We start from the raw sequence: 12,865 nt of genomic DNA, 5'->3' as shown, positions 1-12,865 counted from the left end.
TCTCCGTTTGCAGTGATTGTCTGCGTTATTGTGATACCTTCGTCTCCAAACGAAAAAAAAAATGAGGAGGGGGAGAAGAAAAAACACTGAGAAAGATTACCTGGCACCACGGGTGGTTCCAAGAAGGCCCCCACCCCCAGTAAAAAAAAAATCTTGGCGCCGCCCCTGCTTAGCACACGCACCTAGAGTCATGGGACTATCTTCTTTTGCCGATTCATAGTCGATTGCTGGGACGCTTATGCAGCCAGAACAGAACGAAAATAGGCAAAAATAAAACAAAATGTGAGAAAAAGTGCAAATGAGGTATACGTTAACGATAAAAACATCAAAGATGTAATACAAAAATTGACAATTATCGAAAAAACTGAAATAATTAGGTGAACAGAAAGAAGTTGTAACTTTACGTACGAGCAAGGCGCTCCGAAATTTCTTGCTTCGATAAATCACCTAATAACACCGGTACTCACATTTTTTCACTGAGGGGTGCTCTAATCGTCGCTACTTATACATTTCACAACGAAAGCTGTTACGACATCACAACAAAGGTCACGTGGGGCGCAATAGATGTCCGCCGCTGCCAGTGTCTGCAACCACTCTCGCGCGAAATGAAAAAAAAATTATGAATGAAGAACACTAAAAAGGCAGTGGAACTCGAACCAGGGTTTTCTACGTTTCAGCCCAGTGTTCTACCACTGAGCCATGCCGCTGCTCACAACGCCATCAAAAACTGACCCTAGGAATGCTTGATGTCTGGAAAGGAATCGCGTTAATGCGCGTAATAAAGCGTTTTAGTACAGCAAAGGAACAATCAGGTGTCGCACAATGGGAATTGCGTCACGAATAGGTTGTCGAATACTCTGACTCATTACTTAAGCTTCAGGCATAATTCTTCATCATCGTGAATGACAGCATAAAACATTTTCACAAAACTTTTTTTGCAAGTTTGTAGCGGGTACCACGCTTCTCCTCCGAAGAATGACGAAAAATCGCATTGTGAATGCCTCCCTACGACAAAAAATTACAATGATTTATGGCTTTGCGGGTATTCTCTGTGTGTGTGTGCTTGCAGGATGTATATATATATATATATATATATATATATATATATATATATATATATATATATATATATATATATATATATATATATATATATATATATATATATATTGCGCAGGCCCCACGGGCGTCCTGCTGGAGCGCGGCCGCGCATAAGCGCTGTAGCAGACGCCCGGAACTGGAAGCTCACTTGAAGCGAAAAGACATTGGCCATCATCGTATACCCTCGATGCTGGACGCTCGGCAAGCTGCCTTGTTATCATGTCGACGAACTTCTTTCTTTCCTTGTCATTTCATCGGCTATCGTGTGTCCTCCTCACCCTCTTAAGTGCTGAATAAGTTAAATTCGCAACCGCGCTATAGCAATCCCTCCAGATAAAAGAATTTCTTGGCTAAGAAAATGCGTAGCCAAGAGAAAGCTTTGTGAATTCGGGCCCTGAACAGTAGGTTGCTAAGGTGGAGTCTAGTACTACAAGAGTACACTTTTCATATTCAACATATCAAAGGTTCTGAAAACGCAAGTGCCGACTTCATGAGCAGGTTACGGCCATAGATACGAATTCAGGTGTTGCTAAAGATAGGAGGCAAAGCATTTCAACCAACCATCGGAACATTGTTTACCATATGTGGATTTTTTTTCTGTAAGTGTGCTCCTTAAGACTTGTTGCAGTGATACCAGTGTGCATGTGTTCATGTGAACTCCGAGAACGTATCCTGTGTGGTGAAACACGCATCCGGCAGTTTGTTCCGTTGGGAAAAAAACTTTTCGAAAAAGGGGCATGTTGTGATAAGTGAAGTGCGCGTTTCGTGAAGTTCGCGAGTGCAACCAGTGTTCGGTGTAAAATGTGCGCGAGTGCACCGGCATAGGAAAGAAGACGACGACGACCGATGGTGTGGACGCGCGCTTTTGCGATGTATTCGGTGAGAAAGATGATGGGCAGACGAGGCGCGTGAAGTTCGGACCAATTAGAGGCCCCCACGCTGGTTTGGAAGAAGCCCGAACGAAGAACGGGGCAGACGTGGCCGGGACGCGACGGAGGCAAGCAGGCTACCAGGGCGCGGGGGTGGCGGCCGAGTTCCTTAGGCAAGGCTGCTGCGGACTCCCACCTGGTCGGGCACCCGAGCATCATCTATCGTCTGGCGTTGGCCAGGCCGCTCGTCGTCTGGCGTTGGCCAGGCTGCTCGTCGCCTGGCGTTGGCCAGGCTGCTCGTCGTTTGGCGTTGGCCAGGCTTCTCACCACCTGGCTTTGGCCAGGCTCGTCCCGTTTCCAGGGTTACGTCCCAGCGTCGGAGGACGAACGCTGAGAGGTCACTGACCTTGGTGCGCCCGGAGTTACCTTCAACCACGAGCAAAGCTTGGACCTGTGATCTACCTTGTCTGCACCCCATCGCATCAACCCTCGCCGTCTACAAGAGTGCCGCGACCGAACGGTGACAGTCGCTTTTGCTATTGCGGAACTTACGCATCCTTAGCATTTCGCGGTCATTAGGTTAACTTCTCCTCGAATTTGTGTGCTTTGTTTGTTTTTCCTCTTATCCCTTTCTCTTTATCTAGTTTATTGAAAATATATTTAGTTGTTTTTCTTGTGTGCATAAACGGTCTCGTGTTCTCTTTACCGATGTGGGTTTTCTCATCGGTTTGTATGCACAAGAATCTACACGAGAGCTTGTGGGTTGACTAGCCTCGTGACAGGGAGCCAACTGGTCACCCTAGTTTAGGCCCGCCAAGCCGTTGCAGCCAGTGGGGCTCTACAAGAGGGCTGTCTCAGAATTAAATTCCGAACTATTCCACTGAAATATAGTTTATACTCTTTCTTCTTCGTCAGCGACGTTGCGCAGCATTGCGTCAAACGTCGTTTCCGGGTTTCTTTTATACGCCAGCTTCTACAGCGGCATCTGTGTTGTCTCCTGCACGGCCGTGTTGTATGCGAATGTCACGTATAGGAAGATGATATCCCGCGTCTTGTGTTCGACGTGGACGTATAGTCAGTATATTGGCGATTGTCTTGTTAAGTCACTCATTGAGACCACTTTTCTGTTGCTAGGTAGGCGGTGGAGCGGCTGTGGCTTGTCTGGCTATGTCTCAACATTGCCCGAGTCAAATCTGCAGAAAAGGCCGTTCCTCTATTGCTGATGAGAATATCTGGGCATCATGACAAAGTACAATGTTCTCTATGAAGAACTTGACTACCTTTTCAGGATAACCTTCGAGTAGGGCCTTCGTTTTGGCGTAGCGGGTGAGGTAGTCAGTAGCTACGGCGATCCATTAGTTTTCCGAATTCCACGTCGGAAACGGTCCTAGTAGGTACATCCCAGTTTGTTGGAATGGTCGACGAAGTGCCTTGGTCGCCTGGAGGAATCCTGCTGACCTTGTCAGTGGTGGCTTGCGCAAACTTGTTTACAGCTCATTTCTTTTCTCTTTTGCTCCTTCTCTGTCCTGAGTTTCTAGTGTTGCGCTGTTAACAAGTTCACGATGACTGCCAACCAACTGGCCCAATTGACCGTCTTACGGCATCTTGCGTCACTGGATTAGGTGGGAAGGGAGGCGGGGCCAGTAGTACTTTTCTTGTATTCTCAGCAGCGTACGGGAAAACCCAAGCTGTCCAGCCATCGAGTCATCATGCTGAGCATCCAGAACTTCTGGACGTAACTCCTAGGGTATTCTTATAAGGTAAATGGCCTGAAGTGCGAGCAGTTTTTTTGGAGAAGAATGCCGTTCTGCGAAAAAACAATGACAGTGTTCCCCTGAATATCAGTGGAACAATGACAGGTTTGGCCTTGAGGTATTCTACAAGGCTCTTGATTTCAGAGTTGGCTGACAATTGTTCGGCCAATTCATCGACGGTTAAGATGCCTAAGGTGTAGTGAGTGTCCTCGCCAATTTGTCATTGTGGGTGAACAGGGGCGCGGGACAGGCAGTCGGCGTCAAAGTGCTTTTGTCCGGATTTTTAAACACTGGTAACAACGAATTTCTGCAGTTGGAGACTAGACCATGCGAGATGACGTGAAGTGTCTTTAAGTAAGCTAGCCAGCAGAGGGCGTGGGGGTCACTCTGAACTCTTAACGGTCTCCCGTATATGTAGGGGCGGAACTTGAAGGAAGCCCAGATGACGGCAAGGCACTCCTTTTCTCTTGAGGAATAGTTGCCTTCTGCCTTGGATAGCAACTGGCTAGCATAACTGATAACCCTTACTTTTCCGTTAGTCTTCTGGAAAAAAGCGACACCGATGCTTATGCTGCTTGCGATGGTGCGGATTTTCAGATCGTCGTTTTTGTCGAAAAGCGCAAGTATTGGAGGGGCCTGCAGACGTCGTTTCAGTTTCTGAATTTCTTCGATTTGCTTCGTGTACCACTTCAAAATAGACGTTTGTGTTGATGAGCTGTGTTAGTGGCTCGGTGATCTGTGAAAAGCTTTTATGATGCGTCTGTGATAGGCGCACAAGCCGAGAAATCACCGCACGGCGTTCTTGTCGAGGGGTGTTGGGAAGGCGGTGATGGCAGCTGTTTTTTGTGAGTTTAGGCGCACTGCATTCTTCCTGATCACGTAACCCAAAAACAAAAGCATCTTGTACACAAAGTGGCATTTTCTGGCTTTAGAGTTACTCCCGACCTCCTCATTGCTTTAGGTACAAATTCAAGGTGCTAGAGGTGTTAGTGCTTGAGGAAAGCACGACGACATTGTTCAACTAAACGAGGCAAGTCTGTCACTTCAAGCCAGTCAGGACAGTATTCATGAGTTGTTAGAAAGTCGCAGGTACCGAGCAAAGGCCAAAGAGCATGACCGGAAGCTAGAACAGGCTGTCCGGTATTATGAAGGCAGTATTTTAGGTCTCTCTAGTCGACTTTGATTCTGCAATAGCCGGTATTCAGGTTCATCGAAGAAAGTACCTCGCTTTGTGGAGTCAATATACGGCTTCGTCTATCCGCCCGAGCGGGTACACATCCTTCTTCAAGATTTCGTTCAAGTGGCGATAGCCGACGCATAAGCGTAGAGTTCCATCCTTTTTCGTCACTATCACCATTGAAGACGGCAACGGACTCTTTGACGGCTGATTGATATCGTCGCGTAGCATTTAGTCGGCTTGTTTCTTCATCTCTTCGCGTCCTCGCGCCGAAATTCTGTACGGGCTCTGACGAAGTGACCTGGCACTTTCTGCGGTTACGCTTCGATGTTTTGTGACAGGGGTTTATTGAATTCTTAACGACGATGAAAAGCAGTTCATGTATTTCAAGAGTAGGCTTTTGAGCTGCTCCTATTTATGCGTTGGAAGGCCCGGAATAACGTCGAAAACTGTTTGAAGGGCTTGAGTAGTGGTAGGTTCAGTAGACTCGGCGAAGGCGTTGCTGGCTTCTAGTAGTTATCAGATCTGGGCAACCTTAATGCCTTTGTTCACGTGCTTGTACTCGTAAATAAAGTTCGTGAGCATTACTCTTACGGTCGCTTATCGTGGCTTGCCTAGTCCTCAATGACGCAAATATTACAGTTTATCAACAGGTGTCCGTTGCCTACAACAATTCTTTGAACGCTTCTTGATTATATAGTGCCTAAGAGAATTATGACGCTTGAGCGAAAAGTCATGGTGACGTGGTCTTCTAGCACATCGAAGGCGTCACTTCCAGACACCGTGTCAGCTGCAGTGCTTTTAAATGCGAAGCATTTTTTAGCCAACCACAGCGACTTTCTTTGTATCTATCTATCTATCTATCTATCTATCTTTCTATCTGTCTGTCTGTCTGTCTGTCTGTCTGTCTGTCTGTCTGTCTGTCTGTCTGTCTGTCTGTCTGTCTGTCTAGCCGCCTACGACTTTAAGCTCTCGTGGCCGTTTCGATAATGGTATCGATACTGAAATTGCACTGGCATAACATGACTGCATGGTGAGAATAAGTGACTAGTCATAACATGAAAATCATTGCACGTATGTCATAAATATTATGATTCAGATTTCATAGTCTTGCTGCTTTTGCAGCGGTTTCGCTCGCATGACACGTCGCTAAACTGGTACGGTGTGACATGACTGCATGGCGTACATAAATGACAAACCTTAACATGGAAAGTAAGACATGCTTGTCATGTAACAGCATGACGACATGTCACAATGATGATGTGCTCGCGGCTGCTCCACTAGCTTCGCATAGAATAAATTTGGTATTATGGGTCGTGAATGAAAGATGAAGGTATGTGACTGGTCCAAACATGACAATCACAATATGCGTGTCATGTAGTGACATAAGTTCATGCCACACTCGTGATGCGCTCGCGGTTGTTTCGCTAGCTTTACGTACGCCCAATTCGGCATTACGTCACGTGAACGGAGAATGAAGGTATGACTGGTACAAACATTATAATCCCGAGATGCATGTCACGTATGAACATTACTACATTCCACACTCAAGGCACCAATTTGCTTCGACATGACTCGGCGCACGTGTGCACCAGCGTTAATTTCGTCGGATCCCACCGGCGATGCCACGCCAGGTGCCGATCTACCTGTCATATGCTGGAAGGCACGCCACATTGCGTTGCTTTAACGCATGCGCGTCTGAGCGTACCTGCCGAGCCTCCATCACGAAGAGAGGAAGACGTGGTGCGGTGTGGGTCTGCGTAATGTCGTCAGTGCGGAATGCTTCATGTAGCCTTGCGGGCCTGTTGACACCGGGCCGCACCGACGAACGCAGGTCGTGCCTGGCGTCAGAATATAGAGTGCTCACGTTATGAATGTTATTTGCAGCTCTCCGGGAAAAAACACTACATAAATATCATATATTGAAAGCTGTCTCCTTAACGCACTTTGTTCGACAGGTCATTTGTAGGCGCATTTGGGAGGCCGATAAACTTTGCCGAAAAAGGCCGTGATTATGCAGCCATTGCCGTTAAGAGCACACAGGTACTTTAAGAGAACTCTAAGAATGTCCATCTAGCGGAAAACATATCATGCCTTTCCAGAGGCGTTGATCACGCAAACAGCAACCGCTAGATAATGTGCTGCCATCTGTGAGACATTGTGAGACTCTTTATGTCCTCCGAGATAGCGAGCGCTTGGCATGTACTTGAAGGCTATGCGACTCTGGCTTTAGAATAAATCTGTATGTACCACTCTCGCGTACGCGCGCCTGCGGGTGTCTGTGTGCCATCTGTGAGACATTGGCAAAAACGTGTCTTGACTACAGCAGAGTGCCGTTCTAGCAAAGGAAATTGACCACACTGCACAGCTACTGCATTACTACAAATACACCGCGCGTGCGCGCGCTTGTGTGCGTGTGTGCACAAGAATACATATTATTAGGTATGCACATACTGGATGAAGGGCGCACTAGGGCTGGATTTCGCTATCGTGTTGAACTCTTAAAGGCGAAACTTAAGGGTCCCCGAAATTGGGCTAGCGTAGCGTCACTCTGCCCAGCATGCGTGTGCGTCAACGTTATGTCGGAGTGTATTGGACCAATCATGATGCATTCGCCGCTATTTCGCTAGCTTCACATATACCAAATTTGGTATTACCTGACGCGAATGAACGACGAAGGTAAATGACATATACAAACATAACAATCATGGCATGCGTGACATTTAAAACTTGACTACATGCCACGCTCATGATGCGCTCGCGGCCATTTTGCTAGCTACGCATATACCAAATTGCGCATTACGGGGTGAATGGGCAACGAAGATATGGGACTGGTGCAAACATAATGATTATGAGATGCCTCTCATGTAAAAACTTGACATCATACCACGCTCATGGTGGGATTGCGGCTGCTTCACTAGCTCCACATATACCAAATTTGGTATTTCGTGACATGAGAAGAGAACGAAGGTAAATGACAACACCTCACATGATAATCATGACATGAAAACTGTGTATGGCATAATTTACCTCCACTTCTTAAAGCACTAATTTCAAAGTTTCATATGAACTTTCTTCTCGCGTGATTTACATATCATCGATTTCCACTGTACGTGAGATCTGCCAATTTTTCTATGCGTAGCGTCAATAACTCAGACCTCATATTCATATAGGGCCGTGGTGACTTGTAAACTTCATTCCAAGTGTCACATTCCTCGAGCAATGTTGCAGAATTACAAAGTTCGCAGGATATGTTCGGCTATTGAGGGTGACGCTTGCTGTGCAAACTGCAATCAGCGTTATGAAATGGCCTCTAGATGTGCGAATTTCGAGTCATTCCAAGGTATCTTTCACATTCTTCAGCTTGGAGGTGATGGGCCCAATTACGATGGAATAGTCGGCTCCAGCATCGACGAGAGCGGTGACGTTGTGGCCGTCAATCAAGACGTCGAGGTCACTTGTTCGTCGCCTTGCGTCGCGGTTGGGTCGCAACGACAGATCTTGGCTACCTCGGCTGGCTTCGTTGTTTTCACTCGGTGCCAGTACATCTTCTTCTGGTCGCGAAGTTTCGACGTCAGAGCAGCGTTCCGGTTGTGATGGGCTCTTGAGGGTTCGTCGCGGCGTCGTCGTTGACTGCGGAGGATAATCGATAGGTCGTCGTAAAGCAACAGCACCTCCTTCGGTTACTGTCCTTGGATTTCTGAGCATGGGCTCGGGGTTCGGCCCCAAAAAAGGCTCGTGTTCCTGAAATACGGTGACGCGTAGCGGCCAGGTGACGGTGAATGGTGAGGTCATCGGGACGTCCGCTGTGCCCCTGCGAGGTAGTTGGCGATGTCGTGTGGTCGTTCAACCCACTGTGTACACGGCTCGCACGTTATCGTTGAAACCCCACAGACACATCTGTTCCTACTGGCAACGGTGGTAGGTGTGGCCAGCCTTCCTCAGCGTTAGCAGAGTGGGTGGTTGTCAGGGGCGTGCCTAATGTCAGTTGTTCGTAGCGGGTAGCGCTGGCGTACCAGAGGGTGATAGGACGTGGATGCTGTAGGAGTTGGCGGTGGTGGTGTCTGGAGGTGGAACTATGGCGAGCAGCGTTCTGACGCGGTAAAGGAGGGGCATTGCGGTGGATTGCAGCGGCGTAGCTTATAGCTTCCGGCTCAGGCAGCAGTGTTGGGGATTTCGAAGGGATTGCCGAACGCTTTGTATAATGTTGGCGGTCGATTCCACTTGAGGCTGTGCCGAAGGTAACAGCTTGCGCAGCTCCTCCAACATGATCGCTCGGATAGTCTCGCGCAGGTCTTCGAACTAGAATGGTTTAACTTATGCTAACTCTGGCGTCCAGTGGCGATTGAACGGTCGGGTGTGACTTTCCAGCATCTTTTTCATCATAGTCGCTTCGGAGATGAATTTGTGGACACTGCTTGCTGGGTTCCGCATTAGTCTCGCGAACAGATCCTGCTTTTAAAAGACTACACTGGTGGGCGAAACGGTTTTTGGACAATGAAATCATCGTGAGAGAGCAACAAAACAGGACACCAGATGGTTTCTATGCCAAAGCTCCTGCTTAATCTTCACATGAGGACAGAAGTTCTTGTGCTCAGGCGTGGTGGGGTCAGCGTGGCAGAATAGTGTACTCTTAACTTCCGTGAAAAGCGTGACGTCTTTCTTTGGGAGTGGCGAATTGGTTTGAGGCATCGCCTCGGTCCTCTCCTTGTGGATGACGTTAAAGAATGTAGGGAGAAACGTAATCCGAAATATGTTCAAGTTTGTGAGGTTTCGCTTTTGGATCTCGAGCCGGGTACAAGTAGCGTTCGGCAAGGTGAAATCGACATGACGAAGCTTGCCTTCATTGGTCTATGTGTTGAAAACGTTGACTCGGTCGTATGCTTCGGGCCAGCTCTCCGGTTCTTCCAATGTTTAACTGTGAATAGTCGATGGATTTTTAGGTTGTTGAAGCAGCATCAGTGTAGCTGAAGCAGGGGCTGTCATTGTCACTGTAGTCGACGTCAAGGCCCAAATCTTCCGGGTCTATTCAGGTAGAGGCCCGGACATCGGCGGGAGCCCTTGCTGCCGGCAGCTGGCTCGCTGCTCAGCGTCGAAGTGAACGTCCTCTTGGTGATGTGGGCTTGCCTCATGGAAGGAGGGCGGCATACGGCACATGGGCCGAGAAGCACTCCCACTAGATGTCACGGGGCCGTGACGCGGCCGAATTGAGCACACTGGACCATCAGAATAAACTTTTAAAGACGATAGTATTTCTTGAAGACCTTCGACGCAAAACTTTTGGTCTATCTGTCTGCCTGCCTGCCTGCCTGCCTGCCTGTATATCTGTCTGTTTGTCCGCCCTTAACGGTACCCTGAACGGTACCAAAGTGACCAAACGATACTCCAAACGGCCATCTCCATTCGCAGCGCCCACCAATATTGATCAAAATTCAGCGTTCATGATTGTGCGATTGTCAAATAAAGAGAATTAATTGCGCTTATCTGAGGCCAACACGTCAATATTCTGTATGTGAATCTTGCTAGAAAAGTCATACATAAGAAATTTTAAGAACCGTAACGTTTATCACGTGGCGCTGACCATACAACGCTTGCACTAAAAGGTAAGTGTTTCAAACGCTTTGCTAATATAACATGATGGTGGCACCTACCCTTCGCCTTGCGTTCTACAGCTTATCACCTCCGAGACGAGCGCGCCGGGTACCAACGTTTTGTTTTCCAAGATAGCTTCCAGTAGCGCTCATGTCTAACGTGCGAAGTGACTTGAAGCTCTTGTTCGCCTCCACTGCATCCTCGAGGCACTCTAATGCAGCGCTTCCAAAATACCCGCCCCGCCGCGGTGGTCTAGTGGCTAAGGTACTCGGCTGCTGACCAGCAGGTCGCGGGTTCAAATCCCGGCTGCGGCGGCTGCATTTCCGATGGAGGCGGAAATGTCGAGGCCCGTGTGCTCAGATTTGGGTGCACGTTAAAGAACCCCAGGTGGTCAAAATTTCCGGAGCCCGCGACTACGGCGTCTCTCATAATCATATGGTGGTTTTGGGACGTTAAACCCCACAAATCAATCAATCTTCCAAAATACCATTCACCGATTTTCTTGTGCAAAATATCAAATAAACGTTTTGTTTACTCCCTCAAGACCAATGACTTTTGCAAAGTTACGTGCAGATACGGGGCCATTTTTTATGTTACCGAACTTGTGGCCTCATAAAAAAGTGTGTCAGACTACAACAAGGCACTGACAGGGGTGAGCAGAGCATCAGCCATCGGTCAAAACTGATAAGTGGTGATGCACATCGGCATATATACAGGGGCTGTCGAATATTCTAGCGTTATCACTAGCAGCCACGTAGATTGCAGAATGATCTGTAATGTTCGCGAAGTGAGCGCAAGCTTACTTAAATCTTTCACCGCAGTTCCGAAGTTTCTGCAACAATGCAGGGGCAGTTATCGCTGAGAATTACGTACACCCGTTGACAAAATAGACACCTTTAGTTGGGCGTACGTAACGAGCCCACATGTGCAGCACTGTCACGGGAGGGAACTACTAATGCGCAGTTCGTAACGCATCGGTTCAAGAGATGCGCGCGTACGCCCGGAAAAAACGCGGTGTGTGTAAACGTGACGAGGCTAAGCGTACTGGCGTGACAATCTCGCAATACTTCGATTGACTTAGGAACCAGATAATAAAACGGCAGCGACGGCGTCGAACGCAGAGAGCAAGAAAGCCGGCCCACAACGAGTACATATTCCTTTTAGAGAAGAAGTTGCGCTGGTATTGTACAAGAGCGCGAAAGCTACCAAATGCTGTTTTATTTCTGAGAACTTACGTCCAGTTGAACTAAATGCATCTCGATATGGTCAATACAGTGAACTAAAAGTCGCGTTGAGATGCAGCGTGCGCAACGTATTGTGCCACGTATGTAGGCTCGTTACGTACGCCCAACTAAAAGTGCCTTATAAATCGTGACGTGCGAGTGACGAAGGCAATCCGATAAAAGTGCATCGTCGCACCATCTGACGTGGGGAGTGCGTGCGCTTTTAGTTTCGCAGCCACATCTTTTTAAGGGCGAAGCTCCTTATAGCGGAACTCGTTCCTCCCTCGTAGCCGTTGTGGTGTGTAACAAGTATAGCATTTTGACTTCCAACGTGGTGCTGGTGAGAGATTTCTTCTGTGCGTTGTTGAACAATAAATTATAGGGCTCAACCTACATGCCATTGGCTGTTAAGGGGGGAGTGAAAAACAGGAGCATTCGGCTTTTAGTTAACGCGCACGCTGCGATTCCGGTTAGCAGCCATTGGCATGCACATTGCGCACTATCTGACAAGAAAGGGTTGCTAGGTTACACTCGCTAGGGTGTAACCTCCTTAGTTTTAGAAAGGTTTAGCGAGCGTTGAACCGCAGTGCCACGAATACAATGAACTAGTATATATCATAAACTCGAGTTGGTTAAAGTTGGGAAGTAGATTCCAAGGGCGAGCCATAAGAAAGCAAAAGCTGAATTCTCCTGTCTCTAAATTCTCATTAGCAGCAATTGGCATGTACATTGAGCACTATCTGACGGGAAAATGTTGCTACGTTATACTCGCTGCGCGTAACCTCCTTGGTTTTAGGAAGGTTTAGCGAATGTTGGGCCGCAGTGTCATGAATACAGTGAACTAGTATATACCATGAACTCAAGGTGGTGAAAGGTGGGAAGTAGACCCGAAGCGCAAGCCGTAAGAAAGTGTGCGTGTGCCACCTCTCGTTTAGTCCTTGGAATGTCCGCTGGATAGCGCTGCTTCTATATAGAGAATATATGATGAAAAGATGTGAGATGGAGGAACTTGGAGTGTTGAATAGATGGACGAACGGACACACAGACAGATGCATGGAAGAACGCTTGAACTGATGCAGGGGCTGATGCATGGAAGAATGCAGGGATGGACGCACGAACAGACGCACGCACGGACGGGCAGATGGACGC

Source organism: Rhipicephalus microplus, unplaced genomic scaffold, assembly GCF_043290135.1.
Source record: "Rhipicephalus microplus isolate Deutch F79 unplaced genomic scaffold, USDA_Rmic scaffold_20, whole genome shotgun sequence".
Taxonomy (NCBI): Eukaryota; Metazoa; Arthropoda; class Arachnida; order Ixodida; family Ixodidae; genus Rhipicephalus; species Rhipicephalus microplus.
Note: the sequence above shows the minus strand (reverse complement) of the source record.